We start from the raw sequence: 20184 nt of genomic DNA on the forward strand, positions 1-20184 counted from the left end.
TTACTTTTTCTGTACTGAAGTCCCAGTACTCTCGACTCGCTTTATGCTGTCGGGACAGCGTCTCATGACATCTAGCGGTCGATTCTGCATTACATCTGGGGTGTTCGGGTACTTCTGATCAGAAGGTGTATGCTGCTTTTACAAGTTGAGCGGCGGTGATAAGAAGCAGCCACGATAGCTTACACCCTCCTTAGCAGTAACTTATCTATCAGAACCTTCGGCTTTTATTATTAGGTCTACAACATTGCTTCCGCCGTTTTGCAATAGACGGCAGTAGCGGCAAGTGGTGTTCGGGTGGTTGGTCATAGGTGTAATACAATAAGCTTAGGCATCTGTAAAGATAATGCCATAAAATATTAGTCGATTTGTGATTGCATTGTAAGGTTATTCTCGATTAAGTACGTCAGCTTACGTACCCATTTCTCGCCATTTGCGGGAAGTTTTGATTTTCTGCTTTAACATGAAGAAATTTGCGGCTGTGGCTCTTAAAATGCTGGGCAAGACCAATGTTTAGGGAATATTAGTGCAAGAACGTGCAGATAGTGTTTTCAAAGCCTTAAGAACGGTGATTTTGATGTCGAAGACCGACATGGCGGTGGAAGACCGAACGTTTTCGTAGCTACTGAAACAGTCGAAGACAGTCACAGGACACAATTAGCGAAAGCAATTGATGCGTTCGAGCCCAGCAGTGAAACACAAACGGCCACAATACAGCGATAGACACGTAGAGGTAATTTAGCAGCAAGTCAGTGCTCGACCCCACGTCGCAAAACCCTTCAAAGTATACATGGAAACGTTGAAATGAGAAGTCCTGTCCCTCCCGCAGTATTCTCCATACGTTGCTCACTCTGACTACCACCTTTTTCAATCAGTGGCATACAGTCTGGCTGACCAGCACTTCCGATCATATGAACAAGTGCAAAATTGAATCGATTTATGGATCCCCACAAAAGACGCCCAGTTCTGCCGCCACGGGATTCGTATGCTATCCGAAAGATGGGAGAATGTAATGGTCAGCGATGGGCAATACTATGAATCATAACTTTTGTAAGTTTTTCACAATAAAGCCCAGAACTTGGAGAAAAAACGGTGGAAGCAAAGTTGTAGACCTAGTACTTCCACTTCAGTTTTGTAAATATTGGTAGATTATTTTCCTGTGCATGAACCTTCATTAGCCTAAGTATCCTAAATATGGTCGTGACCCAGTGGAGGTTACTTCCCAGTCGTTGAAGCCTTACATGTAGCGCCGCTGGGCTAATGGGATGGAGGTGCTATCTTGTCAGCGACATAGCCGCTGCTTCCCAACACTGGCGTCGATGCCCTCAACAACGCAACCGTTTCTGAACCTACACGCTCCGGGCCCCATCGCCATAACGTCAGGGCCACGAAGTCAGCAAACAGCTGTGCCCTGCTGCGCCGGCATTTAGCTAATTGGCCGTTGCAACCGCCAAAATTCCTCTTGTTACGTGAGCTGCTACGTAAACACTCGTGAGTCTCAATAGCTGCTTCAATTTATATAATTAATTAACTTTGCTCCGCGCTGTAACACAGTAACACTGCCGTCCCGCAGAGGCCAGCGAGGAGAGCAGAGCAGAATATGTAACATAACAGGACGCAGAATCTCAGCTCCTTATGTCAACTTGTCTGTGGAATGCTTACAACGCAGGGACGCTTGCGGCAGTTAAATGGGCGTGGATTGGTTTGCAGGTAGTTTAATTTAAAAACATACATGGTGAAACTTAGCTACGCTAATAAAACACATAATCCACTGTGACTGTTCTTGGTTCAAATGCCTCTAAGCACTATGGGACTTAACATCTGAGCCGGCCGGTGTGACCGAGCGGTTCTAGGAGCTACCATCTGGAACCGCGCGACCGCTACAGTTGCAGGTTCGACTCCTGCCTCGGGCATGGATGTGTGTGATGTCCTTAGGTTAGATTTAAGTAGTTCTAAGTTCTAGGGGACTGATGACCTCATAAGTTAAGTCCCATAGTGCTCAGAGCCAGCCACTTAACATCTGAGGTCATCAATCCCCTAGACGTAGAACTACTTAAACCTAACTAACCTAAGGACATCACACACATGCATGTCCGAGGCAGGATTCGAACCTGCGACCGTAGCAGCAGCGCGATTCTGGACTGGAGCGCCTAGAACCGCTCGGCCACAGCGGCGGGCGATCCTGTTCTCGTTCGATTCGGTTCCGTCACCTCCTACTGGATCATCCTACTTGATCTCGCTCTGCGTTATGTCGCGTCGTGGTGAGGTATCACGCTCGCAGCCGGAATCCAAGAGGAGTATGGCACCAGTGACTGGAGCGAAAAAGTTTACCGTCAGCCCCAGAACAATTCTGGGTACTACAACACAAGAACAGAAGTCTTAATAATGGTCACAAGACAGATTAAAATAATCACCGCTCCCGCACTAATGAAGTGAGCCCTGCATCAATCTGATTATTCCCAAAAATGTTCCAAGATCCCACCACTGCACTGGAAAATGTACAGCGCTTACAGCAAATAACGGCCTCCGACCAAATGTTTACACGTTTCGAACCAAACCTCCACAAATACAGTACAGGATAACAGTTTCTAAGTTAGGTAGGCCTAGCGTCACACCAAAATCGAAGCACTTCGAGTTTAAATGCCAACAAGTACACGGCTGCGCAAAACGCTAGGACGACAGTATGTTTCGTATGACGTTTCGCTGCCAAGTAGGAGCTGGGTGAAACTTGAACCATACGTTTAAAGAACAGCTACAGTATAGCATAGAAGGTAATTGAAAGGAAGATGCAACGAGACGCACAGAAATGACACTTTTATTCAAAGACAATTATTACAGTCAAGTCACCGCGATTCATCGTGATGCCGGGAATTACAAATGCGGGATATGGTTCTTAATACGGCGTGTTGACACCACGGGCGGCAATGCACGTTCTGCAATTGACAACCGCTAGATGATCGTTGGCATCCAGTCACGTCTAGCCCGCATCTCGTGGTCGTGCGGTAGCGTTCTCGCTTCCCACGCCCGGGTTCCCGGGTTCGATTCCCGGCGGGGTCAGGGATTTTCTCTGCCTCGTGATGGCTGGGTGTTGTGTGCTGTCCTTAGGTTAGTTAGGTTTAAGTAGTTCTAAGTTCTAGGGGACTTATGACCACAGCAGTTGAGTCCCATAGTGCTCAGAGCCATTTGAACCATTTGAACCAGTCACGTCTCTGAGCTGAGGACGACACGACGGCCGGTCAGTACATTTGGGCTTTCATGGCCTGTTCGGGAGGAGTTTAGTTTAGTTTTTAGGATGATAGTTGTTACAGGCGGACGCGCTGAGGTACGCATGCACACGTGCTCGTTGAGATTGAAGTTGCGGGAACGGGACGATCAGTCCATCATTCGCCGAACATTCTGACTGAAATCCGTGCTGAAACATACCCTACTAAAATCATGTATCGCTTTCTGTAATTGAGGACCTCCTCTTTCTTTTTTCTTTCAAAACTCGCTTTCCAAAACTTGCCTCCTGCCACGAAACTCGCTTTCTACAGCTAATTTTTGTAGAGTGAATAGTCTTTGGATATTAATAAGTCATTTTCAATGTTCGTGTTGGCAACATTTGCAGAAGGAACAATACGGCCTCTTGGCATTTGCTTTCTGTCCATTTGCGTTATTGTCAGTTCGTTGTCATTTGCAGAATTGCCTGTCTGAGACAACAATGGTATTGTATGTATTCTTAGCCCGTATTCAAAAGTTTCTGTTTAAGTAAAATGACAGAATCGTACTCGGAACCTATAACAGAAGCTGAAAGGGAAGGAAGAGAAGTGTAATACGACAGAACCAGTGGAGGATACCACGAAGAAAGTGCGGGGACGTTGGAAGCCAGATGCAGACACGTTTCAAGCGACTACAAGTCCGTAAGAGGACGCAGGGGAAGTTATGCTGCTGCCTTAGCCTACGATGACTTAACAACACTTAATGATTAATATTTCATTCAGCAGTTGTAACGGACTAGCATTGCATACACAGTAGTAAAATGCCTTTTTTGCATGCTGCACATCGAAATTTTTATTTTTATTTATGCATCCAGACGCATTTCGCCTTTTTTACAAGGCATCTTCAGTGCGTGCCCTGAAATATTAGATGGTTTGTCCATTTTTATACATAGGTTATGGTTTCACATCTAGGTTATAGATTTAAAAACAGAGCCTTAACTTTTCTTTTTTTTTTTTAATGTAGAGGTACTTACAAGCTCCTTCTCATTCATTGCATCTAAGCAAACTGCTTTTTCTCATCTGGCAACCAGCTGGACATCTTACAGTTCACTGTTTACGATACACATCACTGTAACTGCCATCTTTTTAATACAGAGTTTCATTTGTTTTTCTGAGTGTTGCCAACATTCTCAGTTTTCTGCATTCAACTGTTTTGTGAATGTGTGTGTGTGTGTGTGTGTGTGTGTGTGTGTGTGTGTGTTAGAGAGGGAGAGAGATTTCTTTTTTTTAAATAAAAATTATGTATTTTATTTTTATTACTATTTTTGTTGATTTATTTATTCTTAAAAATAATTATAATTATTATTATTATATTTAACTGTATATACTTATGAGAGAAATCAGATGTGTAATCATTTGTTGGGATTTCTGTCTATTATATGATCAATCAGTGTAAACAGTGAGTTGTTAGTCATACTTACTTGGTCATTTAGTAGTTTCTTTTCAACCATTGTTTTGTATATATGATAATTTTCCTGTAATGTTAGGAAATGTCTTTCATTATTTATTCTAATTATTTTCATATCATTTTCTCTTGTAGTTGGTCTGTGGTTATTTTCTCTCAAATGTTCTGCAAAAGTTGAGTGGCTCGTTCCATATTTCCATGCTCTGATATGTTCTTTGTACCGGGTGTCAAATGTTCTGCTGGTTTGTCCTATATACTTTCCAGCACATGTCTTGCACTGTAGTTGGTATATTCCTGCTTTTTGGTAGATATCTGTATTTTTTGTTACTTATGGATTGTGCCTTTGGACTGAATTGTCTGTTTTGAATGCTATGTTTATCCCTCGTCTTTTGAAAATGTTTTTTTTTTATTTTATGTGTGAGTTTGTGCCTGTATGTCATTGTGTACCATTTTGAATCTTCTTTTTTGTTTTCCTGTATTCTTTGTGTCGTTATTGTTCTGTCACTGTTTGTGCAACAACACTGTCGGTGCCGGCCGAAGTGACCGTGCGGTTAAAGGCGCTGCAGTCTGAAACCGCAAGACCGCTACGGTCGCAGGTTCGAGTCCTGCCTCGGGCATGGATGTTTGTGATGTCCTTAGGTTAGTTAGGTTTAACTAGTTCTAAGTTCTAGGGGACTAATGACCTCAGCAGTTGAGTCCCATAGTGCTCAGAGCCATTTGAACCATTTTTTGAACACTGTCGGTGCCACTCGAGTACCTTTGTTGGACACTTGACAGATGTTCCTGTACTAAGATACTCATTCACGGATTTCTATTCGCAGGCTTGACAAGCACCCCTCTCCACACTAGCGCTTGCTAGGCGCCTATGAAACCCTAGTGGTGTCGAAGGAGTTCCCAATCTGTCCGGCATGTAGAGATCGGCAGATGAACGTCTCTGAACAGGAACGCCTATACAGTGTCCAACAAACGTGCGCGGATAACCAATAGTCCTATGGAACTTGGGGATCTTAGAGGGACCCTTTGCCGATTTATTCATATGTTTCAATGTCGCATCCCCTCGTACGTAGGCCGCAGGAAGGCACGGAAAAGAAGGGATGAAAAAGCAAGAGCACCCTTTTCAGCTTCGCGTCGCGTTCAACTTCTTTCGAATGATTTTGAATGGTGCTCAGTGCTTCCAACTGTATGCCAAAGCAAAATTTGCAGCCACGGTACACTCCAAAGGGACAGATCACGTTCAGTGGGGTTGTAGCCAAACGATGCCCTGTTGAATCGTATAGGTGGTGTCAGCAGTGGCAAAATTTGTCAAAGACGTCGTCCTGTTGTAAATCGTGCTGCGAGCTCTCGCTTTCGAGAGTGAAATGTGTGAAAATGAACGCCTCTGGGAAGGGGCGGTTTCATTCACGTCCTTTATGCCACTTTTTGAGGCCTTTTCGTGTTTATTCTGAGCGGCGGTGTGTTATAAATGTTTTCCACGGCCAACTACCAAGAAACCCGCCTAATTTCAACACTGGCGTCGTGGTTTCGACCTTCATCCCACAGGAGTCAAACGAAGAGGTGAAATGGGGGGGTGTAACGACCTTCCCATCAAGTGAAACGTCCACGGTGGCGTTCGGCAGAACTTTGGCGAAATTTGGTGGCAATGCGACATCATTTACCCTCCTTGCAGCGACACCTTACTGTTTGAATCATCGGTGAACACTAAGGTGACATCGCGCGGCACTATTACAGAGGAAGGTTCGAGTCACCTCTGCGCCAAATTTCAAACTTCTGCATCGTAATGGAAGACAGTTGCGGTGTTTCAAAAAAGTGATCCTTTAATTGTGTTGCGCAGTGTGGATAGGCACTTCAACGGTATACTGCATAGTGGCGCACGACATTTGTCTTGTACCGTCTGCCATTGGGGTCGATTCGTGCTTACTAAACGAATCCGTGATGAAATGCACTGCTCTTCTTTGGATCGCTTCTATATTTTCTATTAACCTGGTAAAGACCCCACAGTGAGGAGCAGCACACAAACATCCGTCGAGCGTGGCGTTTGAAAGCTCCCTCCTTCGTGGGTGCACTTCGCTGCTGGACGATATTTGCAATGAATATCAAACTAGCATCTGCCTTCCCTGCAACTATTTTTATGTCGTCGTTCCACTTTAAAACGCTCCAGACACATATTCTCAGATTTTTAATGCATGTAGCTGTTTCCAGTGAGCCGGCCGGAGTGGCCGAGCGGTTCTAGGCGCTTCAGTCTGGAACCGCGCGACCGCTACGGTCGCAAGCTCGAATCCTGCCTCAGGCATGGATGTGTGTGATGTCCTTAGGTTAATTAGGTTTAAGTAGTTCTAAGTTCTAGGGGACTGATGACCTCAGAAGTTAAGTCCCATAGTGCTCAGAGCCATTTGAACCAATTTGTTTCCAGTGATTCTTCGGCAGTCGTGTTATCCAACAACGAATCTTTCCGCAAATTCATGCCCAATACTGTACATTTGTGTATGTTGAAGTTTAACTGGTAGTCCCTGCAGTAAGCGTAGATCCTCTGCAACATTTCTGCGTTTAGCTAAAATTTTCTAGCCTTGCGATTTCATTATACAGCCGTGGCACTGGAATGACGAGTTTTTTACAGAATTAGCAGGATCTACCAACCACGTGAGCAGCCTACTACGTACTCGAGTAAAATGGTAGAGTGATTTTCAACAATAATGAATAATGAATGTCTCTGAGTGGAAAAAGATATTTTAGAAGCGAATCAGGACCTTCAATTTTGCTCAGCCTACTGACTTTCACGCAGAGCAGATGACTGGATTTTTGGCAAGACACATTGCATACAAACGCCACAGATTGCCTACGCCCTGGCACCTATCAGGGGCATAACCTGTGTGACACGACGCTTAGCAGCGACGAAAAGTCTCAGCGAACCTTTTATTTCCTTTCCTGAACGAAAGTTGTTCCCCGTGATGTGATCTATTGGTCCTAGACGTTTGTTGCAAAGACTTTGAAACACCCTGTATGCAACAGCTTCATCTACGAACAGCCACATGGAGCTTTTGACGTTTTCCTCTGGGTCGTCTAAACATAACATGTCCGACGGAACAAACAGCGCAAGTGTATAATATATCTGTAAGCTTGACTGCTGTGATATCCTCAGTGCGGATGCATAGTAGGGTCCGTACCCCTTGTGGGTATACCGGAAACGCTGCGAGCAACTGAGGCAAATGGACAGAGACCGCCGTAAGATGAGGATCTGGGTCGGACGGAATGCTCGAATAGCCGAACTGGTTAAAGAGACTGTTCGCGTAAAGTGGAACATTCGGGTTCGATTACTGCTCCGTCACAAATTGTCAACTTCCGTCATTGAATCATTTTAATACCCAATTGCGGATGATGCCTCTGCGAGGCTCTTGAATGTAATTTGCAAAGTTTCTATATAGATGCATATGCAGATGACGGTATCTCCCTCGAATTAATGTTAGTAGTAACGATGGTACAACACTCTCTTGGGATATTTGTTGTATATTAAGCATCGTTGTAAAATATATTACATTAGACCGAAGGGCAGTGCCATCCGCTGCTAGACCGCCCCTCGTGGACAAATGTACACTACTGGCCACTAACATTGCTACACCACGAAGATGCCGGCCGAAGTGGCCGTGCGGTTAAAGGCGCTGCAGTCTGGAGCCGCAAGACCGCTACGGTCGCAGGTTCGAATCCTGCCTCGGGCATGGATGTTTGTGATGTCCTTAGGTTAGTTAGGTTTAACTAGTTCCAAGTTCTAGGGGACTAATGACCTCAGCAGTTGAGTCCCATAGTGCTCAGAGCCATTTGCCAACCACGAAGATGACGTGCGACAGACGCGAAATTTAACCGGCAGGAAGAAGATGCTGTGATATGCAAATGATCAGCTTTTCAGAGCATTCACACGAGATTGGCGCCGGTGGCGACACCTACAACATGCTGACATGAGGAAAGTTTCCAACAGATTTCTCATAGACAAACAGCAGTTGAGCCGTGTTGCCTGGTGAAACGTTGTTGTGATGCCTCGTGTAAGGAGGAGAAATGCGTACCATCACGTTTCCGACTTTGATAAAGGTCGGATTATAGCCTATCGCGATTGCGGTTTATCGTATCGCGACATTGCTGCTCGCTTTGGTCGAGATCCAGTGACTGTTAGCAGAATATGTAATCGGTTGGTTCAGGAGGGTAATACGGAACGCTATGCTAGATCCCAACGGCCTCGTATCACTAGCAGTCGAGATGACAGGCATGTTATCCTCATGGCTGTAACGGATCGTGCAGCCACGTCTCGATCCCTGAGTCAACAGATGGGGACGTTTGCAAGACAACAACCATCTGCACGAACAGTTCGATGATGTTGTTTGTAGCAGGATGGACTATCAGATCCGAGACCATGACTGCGGTTACCCTTGACACTGCATCACAGACAGGAGCGCCTGCGATGGTGTACTCAGTGACGAACCTGGGTGCAAGAATGGAAAAACGTCATTTTTTCGGATCAATCCAGGTTCTGTTTATAGCATCATGATGGTCGCATCCGTGTTTGGTGACATCGCGGTGAACGCACATTGGAAGCGTGTATTCATCATCGACATACTGGCGTATCACCCGGCGTGATGGTATGGGGTGCCATTGATTACACGTCTCGGTCAGCTCTTGTTCGCATTGACGGCACTTTGAACAGTGGACGTTACGTTTCAGATGTGTTACGACCCGTGCCTCTACCCTTCATTTGAACCTGCGAAACCCTACATTTCAGCAGGATAATGCACGACCGCATGTTGCAGGTCCTGTACAGGCCTTTATGGATACAGAAAACGTTCGACTGCTGCCCTGGCCAGCACATTCTCCAGATCTCTCACCAACTGAGAAGGTCTGGTCAATGGTGGCCAAGCAACTGGCTCGTCACAATACGCCAGTCACTACTCTTAGTATCGTGTTCAAAGCTGCATGGGCAGCTGTACCTGTACATGCCATCCAAGCTCTGTTTGACTCAATGCCCAGGCGTATCAAGGCCGTTATTACGGCCAGAGGTGGTTGTTATGGGTCCTGATTTCTCAGGATCTATGCACCCAAATTGCGTGAAAATGTAATCACATGTCAGTTCTAGTATAATGTATTTGTCCAATTAATACCCGATTATCATCTGCATTAATTCTTGGTGTAGCAATTTTAATGGCCATTAGTGTAGTAATAGTAAACAGAAAAAAAAGATACTCGCTTGCAGGTATTTCCGCGATGACGCCAACCCATTCGAAGCCTGCAGGGAGGGTCAGCCGAAAACAGCGCGTGGCCGCGGGAACACGTGGGACGGTGGCGGAGGTAGGGCGGCAGTGGGTGTGGTGGTGGGGGCGACGCCGCTAGATGCTGTAGTGGGGGTTGTGTTGGTTGGGGAGGGGAGGGGAGGGGAGAGCCGGACAACCGCGGCCGCGGCGTCGGTGGCGGGACGCCGCAGCCGCAGTCGGCGGGATGTTGGGCAACGTGAAGGACTACCTGGACTCGCTCAGGGGCAGCATCGGCACCCTGCGCGAGGACCTGTGAGTAGCGTCTGCTGTCTAGCCAGACCACACCACACACGACTCTGTAGAATGCACCACCTCTCTGTTCCGTAACAATAAAAGCAGCGTCTGCCTACCGTATAGAGCGTGGAACCGTTTGAGGCTTCGTGGTTTGAGGCATCGTAGCAAGTATTGTGTTGCGTATATCGAGCAGGCTATGTGTATGGGATGCAGCCAGCAATTTGCCTGCTGCAGTAGATAATAAACATCTGCAGTGTCTGATACAGAATTTCTATGAAAGTTTAGTGGGAGCGGCTTGATGAAAAAGGTTTCTTTTGCCTAAACTACTTTCAGTGATAACTTGTCATCGCCATTTTCTTTTTACTCTACACCATAGATTATGCAGGTTGCTACATAGTGGAAATAGCTGGTTTTTAATATGGTTTTGGTTAGTTTCAGTTTTGATTCCATCACACAAACTTTTACTTTTTTTATTTGTCACATGTCACTACTTCGATAGCCTGTTGTGGATTCTTAACGTCATCCACAGCATGAGTGCCTGTTCTTAATGATACTTACGTTTGGCCTTGAATAACGATTATGTTCTGCAAATGTGAAATTATAGCTTTGGCATAAAGATTTGGCGAGCCTTAACTAAGCATAAGATGTGCTATTCTCGAGATGATTCAGTTGACTAGGTGACTGCATTGAAAACTTCACCTCCGTGTGCAAAAGCATCGCTGATTAGTCCACTGCAGCTGTGTGGTACTGTAACCGTGGCCTAGCAATTGCCTGTTTTTAAGTTATTCGTCACGTCACAGCTGTGCAGTCGCAGTTTCAGAATGCAGACGTTACGTAAGATTGAACTCTATTTTCAGTAACAACAAGTGTTTATGTTGTAGCTAACTTCCGGTGTGAGGAAAGCACGGAAGGTTTTTATGTAGTGAGATGTACGGAAACGAAAAAGTGTAAGGTAAAAAGTGTTGGAACCAGCATGAAACTAACCAAAATAACACTTAAAACTAGCGTTCTCCACTACGTAAAAATGAACACTTTATGTCTTTCAGAATTTAAAAAGCACTCGTAAAATGGAGAGCTGTCATTGAAACTAGTTTGGGTACAACAAAAAAAGCGTTTGAACCAGGACGGAGTCACAGACTCCACATTGGTTACTGCAGATACATGACAATCAGGAAAATCGGTTGATTGTACATTGATGTCAATTATTTTCTGATTGGGGCACCTGCAGAAATATACTCCTGTGAGTTAATAAAAGCTGTTCTGTAGACCATACCATAAATTTGCTTTGAAACGTCATGAGAAAAATGTTGTTCAGCTTGTACCTAAGATTAACTGTCATCCGTCTTGACCGTTGAATATTATATTTTTTAACGAAACAAGTTTCAGCACACTGTTGAAAACTGAAATTCACTTCCAAAAGACGAGTTATAGCTATCCTTACCTTCTAGACAAATTGCCCGATCTACGAAATCAGGGAGAATGATTCTCTGCAGCCACTATTGCCATTATGTTTGTTTCGCAAAAGATAGCGTGAAGAAAAATGTCTTCGAGTATTGACAATACACAGTAGTTACGACAAGTAACCCCTAAAAGTTCTCTTAATATTATCTGTATTACTAAGACCTTCAAGTACAAAGTTGTTCGACTGGGTTAACAAACTGGTGGATAAAATTACCCTGACTAGGGTGTCGCAGAGTTGTACATTGGGTCCTCTGTTTTTATTGGTGTATACAGTGTGGGTTACAAAACGTGAAACCCATAAAATTTTCGCAACGCGAAATGCGGTTTCCTATAAGTGACGGTGTATAAGAGGGCGAGTATTTTGCTGTATGACTATCAAATAAATTAGTCTTATTTACCGAGGTATAAAATCACGTATGCAGAGTGTCTCAGAAGGAATGATCACACTCAGCAGTACAACAGCGACGATCATTCGAAGCAGAACAGTTGTAAACATTGGCTCTAAAACGCCTACCTTAAGAGCTATGAGCTTGGTCAGTGAGGAGATGTATTTCACAGTAGCGAAGATGAACAAATGCTCCTAGCTCTTAAGGTACGCATTTTACGTCCCATGTTTACCGGATTTTTTGTTCTTCTTTTCATCCGTGCTACCACGTCTCAAAATACAGAAGCAAAGAGCTTCCAATAGAAAAAATGCTTCACAGTAGCGAAGTTGAAAAAATGCTCGTAGTTCGTAAGGTATGTATTTTACAGCCCACGTTTACTAGCCATTTTTTCCTTGTTTTGGTCCATACTACCACCTCTCAGAATATGGAATACTTTTTTTTAACACCTTGTATAGGCTGAGTCGCGCAAGATGTAATATTCCCTGATCGGTTCAAGATATCAGTACATAGGCAAATGATTGTACACACTCAAGGACTTAATTTTATTAATAATTAATACTCTCTTATCTCTTGTATCCACAGCGAAATTGAAGTACGTACGAATTTTTACTGGATCAGGATGCTTTTTTAACAGCATCTGGAAGCTCTTGCAAAAGCAAGTACGTTAACGTAACGCTTGTTACTGTCGGTCTGTCGGTGCAGACACATCTGGCAGATGCAGATGTGAAGCGTATTAAAACTAGGAAGGCAAGGAGCCTAGTCTCCACTATAGTGACGTAAACACTGGCAGATGTGGGTCTCACGCCAGGCTTCATTGTTACACACAGCCATGTATTCGCAGAAAAAATGAATTACGGTCTTTCCTCTCATTTTCAGCAAATTTCTAAGATACACCAACAAACGTTGTTTCACTATTGCGGTATATTGGTAATTTTTACTTTTGGGCAGTCTGATTACAACTGAATGATACACAGGTTTGGTACCATAAGCGGTTCGCCTTTATTTATTTGCAAGACATCTTAGGTGGCAGATTTCGTGAGCGTTGTTTTACATGTTGTGCTTTTGTTACTGCTGCTTTTTTTATTACAATTACTACTTGAAAATTTTTGTTTTCAGGCTTCACAGCACTATGAACTGAACACTTGTTCTGTTCATAGCGTGTTCAGTTCTTAGTGCTGTAAAGTCTGAAAACAAAAAAAATCAAACAGCATTTGTAAGAAGAAAAGCGCTAACGAAGGAACAAAAACACGACATGTAGAACAACATCCACGAAACCTGCCATTGAAGATGCCTTGCAAAACATAATGACGAAACGCGTATGGCATAAAACTGTGGTACATTCAGCTACAATTAGACGGTGCAAAAGTAAAATTATCGGTATACCGTAATATTACACACAACTGAGGACGACAGGGCCACAAAAGATGAAGATCACTACATTTATCTGTTCAAGATCTACCGACTACCGTCTAAAAATATTCAATTTAAAAAGCTATACTGTATTTGCTTCATTATCTCTGCTAATACATGGGAAGGCGTAATAACCATGCAAAAAGATCACTTGCACCTCTGCGAGTTATCATTTTCGATTAACGAGTTTCTATATCGTGAAATGGATTGATGACTATGAAGTTTGGTCCGTTAAAATAACATTCACCACCACATCATCATCATCATCATCATCATCATCATCATCATCATCATCATCATCATCATCGTCGAAGTCTTGAACTATTCACAAAGCAACACAGGTGTTATGTCCTTACACGACTTCACCTTACATACACAGAATCGTATCAAGCGGTCTGTATGAGATGAGCAATAGTAGCTCGAAATGTATCGTCAATAAATTAACTTTACAAGATCAATAATACTTAAAAATTTTCACTGCTTGGCGCAGATACATGCAACGTGTTGTAGCGTAACAAGCTAGTCACGCCACACTGAGAAGGAAGCCGAAAGGCACGCGTACACACACGCCGACTGGCGTCAAGTCTGGAACAGGATAAGTTATGACTGCTATAAAGAAAATACGTAGCTTTGGAATATACTTAACTTTTAACGCTTCCTTTGGTACATCTCTCTTTACTATACAAATGAGACTCGTAAGATACATGCACTGATACAATTGGCGCCTTGCTAAGTCGTAGCCATTAACTTAGCTGAAGGCTATTCTAACTGTCTCTCGGCAAATGAGAGCAAAGGCTTCGTCCGTATAGTCGCTAGCAACGTCGTCGTACAACTGGGGCGAGTTCTCGTACGTCTCTCGAGACCTGCCGTGTGGTGGCGCTCGGTCTGCGATCACACAGTGGCGACACGCGGGTCCGACATGTACTAATGGACCGCGGCCAATTTAAGCTACCACCTAGCAAGTGTGGTGTCTGGCAGTGACACCACACAACGTTCGCTTCATAAATGTATAAATTTACAAACGTCAATATACGATACGGTAAAGATCAGTGTCGATTTCTTGCTAAAAGGTGCTAGTGCATAATTGATTTCGATACTGTTTTCGCACATTAGGGTTTTAATTAACGTTCCGTGTCGGAAGAATCCGCATTTTACCTAGTTTTTCTCACAATTCATTTTAGTACCGAGCATATTCAGTGCCTCGTATTGTAACGTATTTCAGATCTCTGTCGTGTTCTGGGTGTTCACTGTCTCTTGGGGAGGCTATCAATGCGAGCATCCTGTAGAGCGAAACAAGCAAGCCCCAAGCTTATTTTGATAGCCCGCTGCAATGAAGCGTATGCAAACCCCTTTTACTGGTCAGACGTTTGCCACTGGTGTTCCCGTTCCACTGTGGAGAAAAATGCAACACTAAAGCTGAATAAGGGTATCCTCAGCCAAGAAAAATGTGGTCGGAACGATCAGTAGTGTCAATTCGCAAACTTCGAGTATGTCGCTACTTAAGCATGTAGGTACTCTTACTCCATGGCTACGAATATGGACTTAAAACGAAAACAATGCCTACATAAACTACTATGCGGGAATGTCTCACAGCACTTTACAGACTTTCCCTGATGAAATGTAGTACGGATATGTACAACTATCTCAATGAGTAGCTACATCTCAGAGGGTACGATGGATCCCAAGAAAAAGTGTTAACTAACAACAACCCCGATCGTTGGTTGAATACACTGAGCTTTAGCAGGCATGGTCCTGCTGGAAATGGGATGCTCTTGCCTTCCTCTGACCTCTGAACGGACTTACCCAACCAGCTCTAGTGAGACATGCAGTTAAACGAAGACTCCGATCCACAGTGGTTAGTTTATATCTCCATATTAACAAATAAATGCCAGGGGAGAAATAGGCGCTAAGTGACAGATTGAATCCTAGGGGTGATTGAGGATCGAACCCTCAAAATTTGAAACTCCAGTCTGACGCATTCCCACTGCGCCATCGAGTGGCACGAACGATTAAATACAAATTAAAGCTGCAGTCCTCTAGATCAAACGGGAAGTAGCAGCTTGACCTTTAAGCCGTGAACCTTAACGTGTAATTAATTCTCGTACACGGAACTCCAGCAGCCTGCGTCAGTATGAACTGAACTACCTCGATTCAAAAGGAAAGGGACTGCCCCCATTACTAAAGTAATTATATTTCGTGGCAGAATTGTGCGTCGTTGTATTTTCACAATACAGTATGTCAAAACAAGGGACAGTTTCGAATCTACTCGGTGAAATGATAGCAAGAAGACTGTATAATTAAACAGATCGTCTATTTCCACTGAATTTACCAATTCCGATGAAACGTGGTTTAGTGTGAAGCAGCAGACAAGTCTCAAGAAAGTCTCGCACTATAAATAATTCTTTGTAATGGGAACACCTATGAATTTTTTTTCTTGGTTAAAGACAAGTTAAGCCTGTATGATCGATAGCAAAGTATTGAAGCACCTTTATGTATTTCAACCGACAAATTATCGGGACTCACGCGAAAATTCGGCGGTTCTGAGGGAGAGACATACTTGTTACTCCTTAAAATCTACACTGCAGCGCCAAAGAAATTGGTATAGGCATGCGTATTCAAATACAGAAATACGTAAACAGGCAGAATACGGGGCTGCGATCGGCAACGCCTAAGACAACACTTGTCTCGAGCAGTTATTAGATCGGTTACTGCTGCTACAATGACTGGTTATCAAGATTGAGTTTCAACATGGTGTCATAGTCGGCGCACGACCGATAGCACACAGCATCTCCGAGGTAGGGTGAAGTGTGGATTTTCCCGTACGACCATTTCACGAGTGTACCACGAATATCAGGAATCCCTTAAAACATAAAATATCCAACATCGCTGCGGCCGGAAAAAAGATCCTGCAAGAACGGGACCAACGACGACTGAGGGAATTGCTCAACGTGACAGAAGTACAATCATTCCGTAAACTGCTGCAGATTTCAATGCTGGGCCATCAGCAAGTGTCAGCGTGCGAACCATTCAACGAAACACCATCGATATGGGCATTCGGAGCCGAACGTCCACTCGTGTACCCTTGATGACTGCATGACACAAAAATTTACACCTCGCCTGGGCCCGTCAACACCGACATTGGACTGTTGATAACTGAAAACATGTTGCCTAGTTGGACGAGTCTCGTTTCGCGTTGTATCGAGCGGATGTACGTGTATGGGTATGCAGAAAATCTCATGAATCCACGGATCCTCCAAGTCAATAGAGGACTGTTCAGACTAGTGGAGGGTTTGTAATAGTGTGCGGTGTGTGCAGTTGGAGTGATACTGGACCCCTGATACGTGTAGATACTACTACGATAGGTTACACGTGCGTAAACATTCTGTCTGGTCATCTGCATTCAATTACGTACATTGTGCATTCCGACGGACATGGGCAATTCCAGCAGGACAATGCGACACCCCACACGTCCATAATTGCTACAGAGTAGCTTCAGGAACACTCTTCTCAGTTTAAGTACTTCTTCTGGCCACCAAACACCCCAGACATGAACATTATTTAGCATATCTGGGATGACTTGCAATATGCTGTTCAGAAGAGATCCCCATTCCCCCGTACTCTCACGGATTTAGGGACAGCCCTGTAGGATTGATGGTGTCAGTTCCTTCCAGAACTACTTCAGACATTAGTCGAGTCCATACCACGTCGAGCTGCGTCACTGCTGCGTCCTCCCCGGGGCCCTACACGGCAGGTGTACCAGTTTCTTTGGCTCTTCAGTGTATTAAGAGCTTGAAAATACCAGCGCACACTGACAAAACACTTTTTCTCACGTGAGACGTTAATATGACTACGGAATGCACAATTTATTTAAAAATATAGTTTATTGCCTCGCCACATTCGTTGGCTTCGTCATCTCAAAGCAAAAGGACGCTTTTCCAGCAGAACTTAGATGTCGTGTTACGTTACAGATCAGTCTGACACAGCAACTTTCATTTCAAAAGAGTTACCGTCGGGAATAATATCTACATCTACATAGATACTCCCCAAGACACCGTACCGTACGTGGCGGAGAGTACCATGTACCGCTAATAGCCATTCCCTCCCCTGTCCCACTCGCAAATAGAGCGAGGGAAAAACGACTGTCCGTATGCCTCTGTATGAGCCCTAATTTCTCGTATCTTATCTTGTCAGTTCGTATGCGCAATGTATGTTGGCTGCAGTAGAATCGTCCGGCAGTCACCTTCAAATGCCAGTTCGCTAAATATTCTCAATAGTGTTCCTCGAAAAGAACGTCGCCTTTCGTCCAGGGATTCCCATTTAGGTTCCCGAAGCTTCTCCGTAACACTTGCATGTTGTTCGAACCTACCAGTAACAAATCTAAAAGCCGTCCTCTGAATTGCTTCGATGTCTTCCTTCAATCCGAGCTGGTACGGATCACAACACTTAAACAGTGCTCAAGAACAGGTCACACCAGTGTCCTATACGCCGCACTTTCCAAAAATTCTCCTAATAAACCGAGTCGACCATTCCCCTTTCCTTCCACATTTCTCTCATGCTCGTTGTATTTTTTATCGCTTTGCAACGTTATGCCTAGATATTTAAACGACTTGACTGTGTCAAGCTGGACACTACCAACACTGTATCCGAACATTACAGGTTTGTTCTTCCTATCCATCCGCATTAACTTACATTTTTCCTCATTTAAAGCTACCTGCCATTCATCACACCAATTAGAAATTTTGTCTAAGTGGTCTTGTATCTTCCTACAGTCATTCATCTTCGACATATTACCGTACACCAAACCATTATCAGCAAAAAAAAAAAAAAAGGAAAAACCGCAGATTTCTGTCCACCCTGCTCACCCAATCATTTATGCATATAGAGAACAACAGTCCTATCACACTTCCCTGGGGCACTCCTGACCATACCCTTGTCTCTGATGAACACTAGCCGTCGAGGACGACATATTGGGTTCTACTACTTAAGAAGTCTTCGATCCACTCACATTTCTGTGAACTTATTCCATATGCTCGTATCTTCGCTAACAGCCTGCAGGGAGCACCGTGTCAAGTGATTTCCGGAAATCTAGAAAAATGGAAGCAGCCTGTTGCCCTTCACCAATAGTTCGCAGTATATCATGTGAGAATAGGGCAAGCAGAGTTTCGCACGAGCGATGCTTTCTAAATCCATGCTGATTCATGGACAAAAGGTTCTCAGTCTCAAGAAAGTTTATTATTTTCGAACTGAAAATATATTCAAGGATTCTGCAGGAAGTTAGGGACATTGTTCTGTAATTTTGCGGGGCTGTTCTTTTACCCTTCTTATATACGGGAGTCACCTGCGCTTGTTTCCAGTCTCTTGGATCTTTGTGCAGGGCGAGGGATTCGCGATAAATGCAAGATAGTTAAGTGGCCAATGCCGTAGAGTACTCTTCGTAAAACCGAATTGATTCCATCCGAACTTTCGTGATTTATTTGCTTTCAGATCTTTCAGTTGTCTCTACGCCAGGTATGCTTATTACTGCGTCGTCCGTACGGGAGTCAGTCCGATTGTCAACTGACGGTATGTTTGTACGATTCTCCTGCGTCAACAGTTTCTTGAACGTGAAATTTTGAAATATCGGCTTTCGCTTTGCTATTTCAACTGCCACACCACATTGGTCAACAAGGGACTGAATAGGGCCTTAGACTCGATTAACGATTTTGCCTACGATCCGAATTTCCTTGGGTTCTCCGTCAGATTTTTTCCTAAGGTATGGCTGTAGTAGTTGCTGTATGTTTTGCGCATATATCTATTTACAGACGCACGAGGCTCTGCTAACCTTTGCCTGTTGTTCTTTGTGCGTTCTCTTTTGAACCGTGACTGCAATAGCTTCTGCTTCTTCAGCATCTCCCGAATTTCATTAGTAAATCATGGTGGGTCTTTTCCATCCGCTTACTAAGCACATAACTCTCCAGACCACGATTTAGAATCTGCTTAAACTTTGTCCACAATTCCTCTTCATCCACCTTACTGGAACCAAGTGGTGTCAATTCTCTGTCTACGTGAAATCAGTACTCCAGTATTGCCAACTTCGCTGTATCCGCTGTTGAATAATTCTTGCCTCCTAAGAGTTTTGACTGAATTTCTAGTGACCATGAAACTAAGTTCAAAGTAGCAAATGCATCAGTAACTGATTTTCCCTATTACGTCAGGGTTATGAAAATGCACCCATCTAAGTTGGGTTATGCAACAAAGCATTACGGTCGTGAAAACACAGCGATAAATTTCTGGTCGATTGCAGCAAGGTAACTCTTTTTTATCTGCGGCACCATCGGCTACCTGCAAGGCCCCGTTTCATCGCTTAATGCATTTCTGTCAAAACACGCCTTACGTAAGTTAATTTTGTGAGACGATATGGAGTGCATAACGTACGATTTTTTTAATTGTTTATTTATTGACACGCAAGAGACGGCTGGTGCCCACGTGAATCTTAGGATATTTTGTAACACGCTAACTTTCGGGAAATGACAAAAAAGGTAATTCCTGTAGTTCTGTTGGAATGATTTGCTTATTAGAAATGCTTTGTCTTTACGCTCACTAAAGGCAAACACGACTGCTAAATGCGTTAACTCCTACTCAACAAACTATAATATTACGGTTCTCGAGCTGATAAATTGACAAAAACTGTAGTTTAAGGGCATTTCTCATTATTGCCTCTATTTATTGACACCTGCGCTTTTTTTAACATGCGCGGCGTCTAGGGA

The 20184-nt window shown here is 44.0% G+C and overlaps 1 protein-coding gene across 2 annotated transcripts in view; it reads left to right on the top strand.

Moving 5' to 3' along the window:
* The window catches only part of LOC126259652 (neural proliferation differentiation and control protein 1), a 1177794-nt gene that overhangs the window by 888300 nt on the left and 269310 nt on the right, over positions 1-20184 (top strand). The gene's annotated exons all lie outside the window — the stretch shown is intronic.

The sequence above is a fragment of the Schistocerca nitens genome, chromosome 5 (genome assembly GCF_023898315.1).
Source record: "Schistocerca nitens isolate TAMUIC-IGC-003100 chromosome 5, iqSchNite1.1, whole genome shotgun sequence".
NCBI classification, from domain to species: Eukaryota; Metazoa; Arthropoda; class Insecta; order Orthoptera; family Acrididae; genus Schistocerca; species Schistocerca nitens.